Raw genomic sequence first — 10255 nt, 5'->3', positions numbered from 1 at the left:
CGGTTGTGAAGACGTCTTAAGTCTTCATCCAGTTGACTCTTTGTAATGAATCACTTTGGATCGAAACATCAGTGATCATACTTTCTGCCTTCATATAACTACTGATGATAGTTTTACCTAAAATGTCTGTTATAATATAATATAATATAATATATAATAATATAGTACCTTTACTACAAGGTACTAATTGTACTATAATTGGACAAGTACTATTAGTCCAACAAACCTCACAGCTTTTGGTTGTTCAACACAAAGGAATCGAGTCTAGACTAAAGTTCATCCTGCCCATGTTATTGTTGAGAGACCAGGTTCCTTCTCTCTTGGGAGTGTTCACTGCTGTAAGGGTACAGAATCCTCTAGAATCTTTTATGGACTAGGTGTTTATATATCAATAGTTTTCACACTTTCAGCCACAGTGGAAATAGCCACACCTGGAAAAATAGAAAGGCAATGTAACAGATATCCAGGAGTAGAGAGACATAAATCAGATGTTGTCTTTGTTACTGGACAAAAATAAATAAATAAACTACATACTAAGGTGAGGTGGGGGGGTCAGTTAATTATACTGAGAAAGATAAAGGTGCTATTTAGTTCTTTTAAAAAATATGTTTATCAGGGAATAAGGTTAATAGGAAAACTACATCTTCTTGAATATTTAAGGGAAATGATTAACCTATCATATGACTATAACATTTTGAGAACATAAGAAATTGGAATATAAATTGAGCATACTACAGGAAATTAAAGTTAAACATTACTTCTAGGCTTAACAGCTTGATCTATTTAATTCTATTTTAGTACTTGTATTCAAAAAGGAAGAAAATTAAGTTTATATGTACATAGTTTATGGCTGAAGATACATGTTTTCAGGTACAAAACTGGCATTTCTGAGTTTATAAGTAAAAGGCAAAAATTAACAGGTAATACCAATCACTTCTCTTACAGTAATTAAATGCCCTATTAATTGATCAAACCCAATTAGCCAAATATAATTTTGTCACACTATCAAGCTGCTTATCCCCTTAATATGTATGTATGTATTAAGTATACCCCATATGTGATTTCATGGGAATGCAAGAATTAGATACACTTTTACACTTAAGGGATTATACTTATATGTAGTAGGTATTGGATAGCACAGAATCAACATCAGCCGCAAATACAGTAGGCAAAAGTTCACTTTTCATTAGCAGTCTCTTTATGGCTAGCCTTCTGGGTGACACTCAGACGAGTTAAGGTTAAGTTGGTTGTTCCAGTCATCTTTTAGGGGCAGCACTATGATATATAAGGGGATATACTTGCCCTCCCACCCATAACTAATTCTGAGCATTTTTATAAATTACAGCAGTAAAATGTGTAAGAACTGACTTTAGCACTTTACCACTTAAACTGTATTACATCCTATATAAATTAAAAAAAAAAAAAGCCCTAAGTAAGTTGCAACAATGAAGTTCTTCTGAGTATTTGGTAAACAGAAAACAGATACATAAAAATAACATGATGAAACAATGTAAAAGCATGTCCTTTTTCCCCTCAAAATGGATTAAAGTCATGTTGTACCAAAAATCTGTAAATAGGTAATTAAAAAGGAACAAATCAAAAGTGAAGATCAAGATAATAAAAGTAGAAAGAAAGTCTGTTAACTATGATGATAATACAGATAATGGAATTGAGACTTAGATTTCATCTTTCTTTAAGCAAAGATGAAAAGGGAACTTGATCGGTTGCATTGGGGCTGTTCTGTAGAAACATATGAATATCTTGTTGTACTTTCATAAAGATGTTACAGAAGATATCATTAGAGCTACTAAGAGATCCCAAATTCAATATCTTAAAGGAGGCAGGAGATAACTTAAATAAGCATTTAAAGATGACATGAAATTAGATATGGAATGGAGAAGACAGAAAACTTGAAGTACATAGACTCAATAAAGTTACCTGTAGTTAGCTCACAGAGCTCATGGCCAAATAGAATATTACACAAAATTCACAAGGTCTCCGCATTTTTTGAAAGAAGTCTGAAATTTAGCATTTTGGGTAAATCCCCAAACACTTTGAAATCAAATAGGTTATAAAATGTAACATTGGAGAAAGGGTTGACTTCTGAATGAGAAAATGTTTTTAATCATGCACTAGTATTTTAATTCGGTCTTGCACTATATGCTTATGCAAATTTAAGAGAACATTATTTCTGAATTTTCTACAAGGAAAAATGATTGGCCATTGTTTCCAGTTTTTAAATCAAGAAAAATGATTTGGCATTAAGAAAAAAAAATGTCAATTCACTTTAAAACCGCTATGGCTTTAAAACTTTGCCAATTTTGTCTTCAGTTTGGGGTCAACTAGCAGAAAATTGGTAGACCCTTTGAGAACTTTATATTAAGTACTGATTCATTTTCAAATTTTGGGATCTCATTTGTGTCCATCTGATCACCTCATTTTATAATATATTTTATAGTATGATAATTCAAATATTTCTTTGGCCTCTCAAATTTGTAAGTACATGTACAACTCACATTTATATACAAGTACATCCACATTATGAAAATTATGTTCAGATTCTATAGTAAATATACTCATGAAATATATCTGAGAATTATTACAGTGGTTATCAGTAGCTCAGCATTATTTTACAGATCCCAGTACTATACAATGGCAAATGTCAGAAGGTTTTCTCTGTAAAATCCTACTGCATAGAATGAAAACATTTATTGCTGGGCATGACTTAAAATTGCAATCTTACAGCCACAAGACAATATCCTGTGCCGTTGAGAGCTCTAAACTTATACTAAATGCTCTATAATCAAAAGGATTAACTCATACAAATATACAATGGAACAAAAACAGAATCAAGCTCTGATTTTGGGATATCCAGATAAGTCTCTCTTTGTCCCCAAATGTATTGGGATACCACAAAATAGATCAGTTATAAGGGTTGTAAGGAAATGTACTGTATCATTCAGAAACAAGTAGTGACTTCCTTTGACAGTGAAATTCACTGACTGTTTTTTTTGACAAGAACCACATAATCTCTGAGGTGATGAAATGATGTTGACATTTCACATGACTAGAGACAAACTCAAAATTAGGATGTGGTATGTCATGGTTGCCAAAAGAATATATGGACCAGTTCATTTCTCTTACCCATGTGAGATTTTTACATGGTTGTACAAGTAAGATAAATTTTTGTGTTACTGGTGTCAGTTTGTACATCAGCTTTATGAAATGTTTTAGGCATTCCTATAAGCTTTTATCATAATTCTGGAATTTGTTAAGACTTTTTGTTTACTATTTAAAATCTAAAGAATAACTTTCCCATAGCAAAAATTTGAAGTAAATAACATTAAAAATTATAACTCTAGATGTTGGTATCAATACGCTGCTACTGCTTTTTTAATCTAATCCTTATGGGGCCACATTAAATAGTATAGAAAAGCGGCCAGAGATTTACCCAAGAAAAGTTGGACAGATGGTATAACAGAATTATCTAGAAATATGAACTTTAATGGAACTTCCTATTAGCAACTCTATACACCTTATTTCAGACACTGTAAATATGTTATTGCATGGAAACAAATTGAGTAAATATATAACTTGAGGACAAGTCATTGAGTGAGATTGGATGTTTGTGACAATTCTGGTTTTTATTATTAAAATCAGAGCAGTTTATATATATACATGCTTTAAAGAAAGTATTTGTGTTTCGTAGTGTAAATAAGAAATAACAACTCAAAGACCATTGCAGTTGTAATCTAAAGATCCTTATAATATTCATTTGGGTGAATTATCCCAGCAGGTGAAATTATTAAATGCTCATAATTAGTCATTGATACTTCAAGATATGTAGAATGAAATCATCACTTAGGTTGCCCAAAACACTGCCTCTCATAGCTGTTTTGGGTAACGTATTGAAGAAAGGAGATTCAAAACAGTTTGTTATTCCAACAGCTCAGATTACTTTTTGAAAACTGGCATGATGATTAATGTGTTTACTCCTTAAAATAGGGTGACATTACTAAGTTTCAGCGTGTATTGCTTAGTTAATAAATTAATATCCGCCTTATTTTCAGAAAACACTTAAGAATCTATACCATATGGCATTGTGCAATAATATGAACAAGGATTATTTTGTGTTATTTTTTTCTGTACACTGCCATTTCAGTCTACTTAGTCACTTCTAACTTTCTTAGATGGTCATGAAGCTTTGGCCATATTTCATAACTTTTCAGACCACTTTCAATTAGAAAAAAAAAATAGTGTCCAGTAGAACACATTGAACTCAAGGTCAAGTTCAATCTATTAGTGTCCTTACTTCACTCTAAGTTACTTTCCTTTTGTTTTCTTTATACGCTTAATCCACATGAACTACGACCATAGTGTGATCATTTTGTTTGACCATGGTGCGATCTTTTCTTTCTGTTTTGGGCTGTTTGACCTCAGCTATCAAGGAAGGTTTGTTTATAAAAATGGGAACCTATTGGTTTCAATATCATTTAAAATGGCATTTACGTGGGAGGAGTTCCCTAACTTTGTTGTGGTTTTATCTGTTTCCATCAGATGAATCTAAGGATACAGTGGTTTTGATTCATAGGCATGGTTTTCTGAGGTGATGGGTTTCCACCTAATAGCACATCCAATTTATTTTTAAATCAGTATACAATGAGTAAAGTAATAAACTGTCGGAGACCACACCAGATGTCAAAGTCCAGCCCTGACAGGTGGCCGGTCAAGGGTCTTTATCCCGAAGGATAAGGCGGCGTCAGAGAAATGAGCAATGACGCAGACACAGATGCAAGTATCTCCTGCCGAAAGCTTAAATAAAGAAGTTCTTTATTTAAACCATTGCCAAGCAGTGAGATTCCATCAGTTTAGGCATTGAAGCAAATCTTAAACAATTAAGTTCCATGGTTACACCAAAACTTTTGTGGTTACATATTACAAAGAAATTATTTTGAACATAGAAAGAAAATCACCAAAAACAATCAGCATCCCCATTTTTTTCAGCATGATCAATCATTCTGGTCAGCATCTCAAAAAACATCAAATCTTTAAGTCCTCCTTTGAACAATCCTTTATCAGGTTCCAAACTGTCCCAGGAGGAAGTACATCCTCATCATATTTTTATAGATCATAAATCTATGCTCTTGATTTATGCGCAGGTACTTTTCTGAGAAAACCATCATCATTTGTTAAGCATTTTTGCAACTGTTTCTCAGTGTCCAATTAGGCGGCAAATCAAAGAGGCCAAGAATCGCTGGATGGTCAGATACAATTGCTATTAGCCAAGAACAAGCACAAGGTAGTTCAGTAAACATTGCCATGGAGACTCCTCTAGTATGTCTTCTTGGGAACCAAGCAGCCTCCATCTTCTCCGGAGTCTCCCCATTGCCCGGACTTTGTCATAAGACAGCATGGGTAGCATAGCCTACATCCTCAAATCCCTGAATTAATTAATTAAAAAATTAACTGGCCCTCCCTGGTGGCGCAGCGGGTTAAATCACAGCATTAAGAAGCTAAAAACCACTTTCGCATGAGTTCGATCCCCGCCTGCCCTGGAACTGAACCCCATGGCGCCTCAGACCTCTCCTGACCCGCCGGCTGCTCCCCTCAGCAGTGTATTTTGTCAGTCTGCCTGTTCTGCTCCCCACTCTGTCTCTGGTGAATCCTCTCACCATCCCTGCACCTCTGGCCTGTACCCCAGTTCTGTATGCTTAAATAAATAAATCTTTTAAAAAATTAACTAATTGAATTAATCAAATTAATTAAATAAAGTTTGTGTGTGTGTGGGTGGGTGTACATGTCCTGAGAGACTGGATTACAGCTTATTTTATAACTTAGCTCTGAATGGTGATTCTCTGCTTTTAAAATTCTTGATCATATTGGTCTCTCTAGTTCTTGCCCCTTGGGTCGGTATCCAGATCATCATAAATAAAGACCAAGAGCTGGGTCTTGGCAGAATAGGAGTTAGTGGTGAATTTGTGAAAAGGATAGAAGAAAATTACTGGATAATAATGTGATTCTCTTCAAATAGAAAATGTCAATAAATTAAATGATGGAACTAGTATGATAAAGTTCAAAATATATATTAATATAAACTAATTACAGTTAATATATGTGTGATGTGTATGTCTATTACACATATACAATATGTTTGCTATACTAAGACTTAGAATTAAATCACATTGCTATAGTACTATACCTTTTTAAAAGTGAACAATTAAACCTTATAGGATAGGATGAATTCCAATATTCTGACAAGAAATCATTGAGGCATATTGTAGATGTCTCTTATTCCAAGAATGTAAAACAATTGAATGATTTTATATCTAATTTCATTAATTTCATTCAGTTCAGCATATACATAGTTATAGTCTTGGCAAGTTCGGATTAGCAAAGTGAGATTTAGTTCCTTCTAACTCTTGCATATTAAAAGAAATAAAACTGTCCAGTGATAGGAAGTAAAATAAGAATCTTGGTCTGTGGTAGAAGACTATGGATGAGTTAGTGGTGGGTGCACTACAGTGGGGCTATAGGGGGGATACCCCAGCGGTACCTCAGTTAAAATTAACTAAATGAATCATTTTTTAAACAATATTTTTACCCCATGCCTTTAATTTTAGTGCTCATTTAGAATTAGTAAGTATCAGATTATATCACAGAAATGTGTTTTTCTGGGGGAGAGATAGTTGGGTGTAGGCTAGGAATATGTGTGTGTGTGTGTGTGTGTGTGTACACACTGAGGTTGTCTACAAAGTCTATTGGCTCCTATACTTTATTCCCAAGACCAGACTTAAAATATATATATATATGCACACAGAACTGGGGTATAGGCTAAAGGTGCAGGGTAGGTGAGAGGATTCACCAGAGACAGAGTGGGGAGCAGAACAGGCAGACCTACTCATATACACTACTGAGGGGAGCAGCGGGAGATAAAGGAGAGGTCTTCTGTGCCATGTGGGTCACCTCCGGGAGCCACGGAGCCCCACAGAACTGGCTGTGACTTGTTTGCATGGCTGTGCCCTACCTAACCTGTGTGCCACCAGTGAGGGCACACAGTGGAAAGGGGAGATATTAATCTTCTGGTGAGGATACCAGGGGTTGAAGGAGGATATTCAGGAGGAAGTAGGATGTGGAACCCTACTTAGAAGCTCTTCAACCAAAATAGGCAGATTTTTCTTACACCATTCCTTGGCTCTGCCAGTGTGGCTCTTCTCACTTGGAAGTAGATTCTGCACACACCATGCTTCCTTCATCTTGTCTTTGCACCTGGAGCATGTCCTTTCCTTCCTCACTCAAGGAAACTTGGTTGAATTTCTTTCTCGTCAGCACTCTCTGAGCGCATTCCTCTTCCAAAGGCCCTCCAGCTGAATACTGCCTTTCTGCTTATCCACACTGAACTGAGGAGCCACGAAATGCCTGCTGGGGTTTCCTAGACACCAGGCTTTGTAAGGACACATTTCCTTCTTGACAGGATAATAATTTGATTATACTGATTATGTGTTCTTCATGCAACATCCCCTTTGCAGGCTGATTGCTCCTGGTGTTTTATTATAGAAACGCCTCAAGGCATAGTTAGTTTTGTAGAGAGAAAATACTCTGTGAGTTTTCCGAGACTTGTCTTTTGCTTTCAAGAGCAATACTGGAGAACTCCAATCCACAGTTTTTTTTTGCCTTAAACAACAGGAGGGTTTGGGCCTGTGAGGTCGTTTTTCTCACATGTCCCAATTTGACAGAGATGATACCTGCTGTGGAGGGGAGACAAGTAAAAGAGAAAGAAGAAAATTAAAAAAAAAAAAAATGGAGTTGAGGGAGTTTTTTAAAACCTGTCATGATCCCTGTTATCCCTCCCTGGTCATAGACTTGGAAATTAAGGTGGAAAATGTATACAGATTTTTAATGAGTGCTTCATGTGGTCAATAGTTCTTTATTTACAAGTCTTGAAGTCTGACATGGCTTTTATCACTCTTATCAGTCTTCCTCTTGAACTTCCCCACCTAGTTCAAACACATCCATCTACCTTTACTTTTCTTACCCCCTCCATGACACCCCAGCACTCTCCCTTATATCCACATCTCTGCCCCCCAACCTTCTCCTTAACCACAGAACTCTCATGGTGCTTAACAATGTCTGCTAATTTTTGTAGATACTCTGTTTTGTTTGTTGTTCTGCTGTGCAAATGTCCAGTATCTGTCTTTGTCATTTGGACTTTGCTTCACATAATTTCCCCAAACTCCGTCTATCATGCTAAAAATAGCTGCCTTTCATCTTTCCTTAGGATTGAATAGTGGCCACTGTGTGGAAACACCATGCCTTCATCTAGTCGTCTACTGATGGACATTTAGGCTGTATCCATCAAAATGTAGGTGCATTTTATTCAGAGGTAGAGGGAACTTAACTTGTGTCCATCTTACTTCCTGGGGAAAGTGCAAGTTGTGCCCATTAAATACGAAAATGCCACAGTGGCCATAGCAGATATAGTACATAGGATTATTGAATAAAGAACAAAGAGGGTGAGAGTCTAATTTCTTTCCCCAGTCACTGCAACCTGTGAGAGTTCTCAGTGCTCAGTGAAGCTCCTCTTTCTCCAAACGAGAAAAACAGTCACCCTAGGGTGCTGATGAGTCTTTTGAGGCATTATGTGTGTCAGAGAGGCCAGAGATTGAGTGAGATGGTGAGATTCTCCATGTGAACAGCAGGATGGCTGACTCAGTCCAGGGAAGAGAGGACCTTGCAGCACCTGACATCTGTCATACTGAGAAATCTGGAGAAGATGCACCCAAAGGACAGCATGAGCTAAGATCTAGCCAAAGATAGATTGAAATAGAGAGTAAACTGAGTTTATTTTTAAATAAAAAGTGACACTTGCTGTGCATCTGACTATAGACTATACATCAAGAGCTTTTCAAACAGAGAGGATCAATTACTCAATGACACTATGTAACTGTAATTCACATTTCTGCGTTGGGTATTTTATGTATGTTAGGCCATTTATCCTTCAGAATCGTTCCTATACTTATAGAAAGATATTGCAAAAAAAAAAAAAAATGTGGCTTTACTCAAGGGCTTGCTTGCACATGATTCATTTGGTGAAGTCAGCCTAAGGGGCGTGTTGTGGGGCGGGGGGAATGACCCAAGCAGGAAGAATCACTAGTTCAAGGCTTTGGAGTTCTGAGGCATGGGAGAGTAATTATTTCACGTTTCTCTGCCCAGAATCCCAGTGATGGGGTTATTTGACATCCGATAACATTTCTCCATGTTTGTGCTTTCTCTCCCACAAAAGTGTGTATGTCAATGTGACTGAGTTGGTTTCCAGAGTGTCTCTGTGAAGAGTGGCTGAAAATCCTGGCAGAGGTAATAAGACATAAGCTGAGCAGCTAAAACCAGACACTGTTGAGCTTGTCACATGAGAGTATGAATGAAGTTAGGTCTGGAAGATGTGCAGGGAGGCATCTCATTTCTGTAGGTCCAGAGTCAGTTACATGAATGTACAGCTGAGGCAATGAAGCACCCACCAAGGGGATTCTTATGAACAGGGTCCTTGACTATGTTTAATTTTTTTTAGATGCATTTATTTATGCATACAGAACTGGGGTAAGGGCCAGAGGTGCAGGGGTGGTGAGAGGCTTCACCAGAGACAGAGTGGGGAGCAGAGCAGGCAGATCAATGAAGTCCACTGCTGAGGGGAGCAGCGGGCAGGTCAGGACAGGTGTGCAATGCCCTGTGGGTCACTTCCGGGCGGGGATCGAACTTGTTCTTTAGTGGCTGCAGGTGGTGTCATGGTGTTGCACTTTAACCCATTGCACCACCAAGGAGGGCCCTTCTCTGTGTTTTATAACTCAAATGGGGCACTGGGTGATGTACTAGGGCTTGTCGTCGGACCTTGGCCTCATTCTGCTCCCTAGAGTCCGTGTTCCCTTAGTTGTCTTGTGGGTGGCCATCCCCTGCTCTAAATCCTGAGCACTATTAGGCTTGGGTCTCTCTACCCCAGTCTGAAACTGCTGTGGGCCAATGGCCAGGTTGTGTGGGTGGGTGGAGAGGGTGAACACGATTCTATGATTCCACTATGTGGGGACATAGGCGTGACCACAGGTAGTTCCAGGGTCAAGCCAGCTCCATGTGTCTTGAGGAGGGGGCCAGACAGTGGCCTGGGGCTTATGCAAGAAACAAAATCAATCACTTGGAACTCAACACATCTGCAGTGGAATGAGGATCTTTCTTGTACTACAGAATCCTGCTTTCTTCAGTCCAGTTCCAG

General features: G+C 37.7%; 1 protein-coding gene across 6 annotated transcripts in view; it reads left to right on the top strand.

Annotated features, from left to right (window-relative positions):
- Positions 1-10255, top strand: part of CDH18 (cadherin 18, type 2) — a 658667-nt gene that overhangs the window by 422752 nt on the left and 225660 nt on the right. The window lies entirely within an intron of this gene.

This window comes from Condylura cristata, unplaced genomic scaffold (assembly GCF_000260355.1).
Source record: "Condylura cristata isolate star-nosed mole 26May11 unplaced genomic scaffold, ConCri1.0 scaffold00007, whole genome shotgun sequence".
Classification (NCBI taxonomy): Eukaryota; Metazoa; Chordata; class Mammalia; order Eulipotyphla; family Talpidae; genus Condylura; species Condylura cristata.
This window is presented reverse-complemented; position numbering and strand designations above follow the sequence as displayed.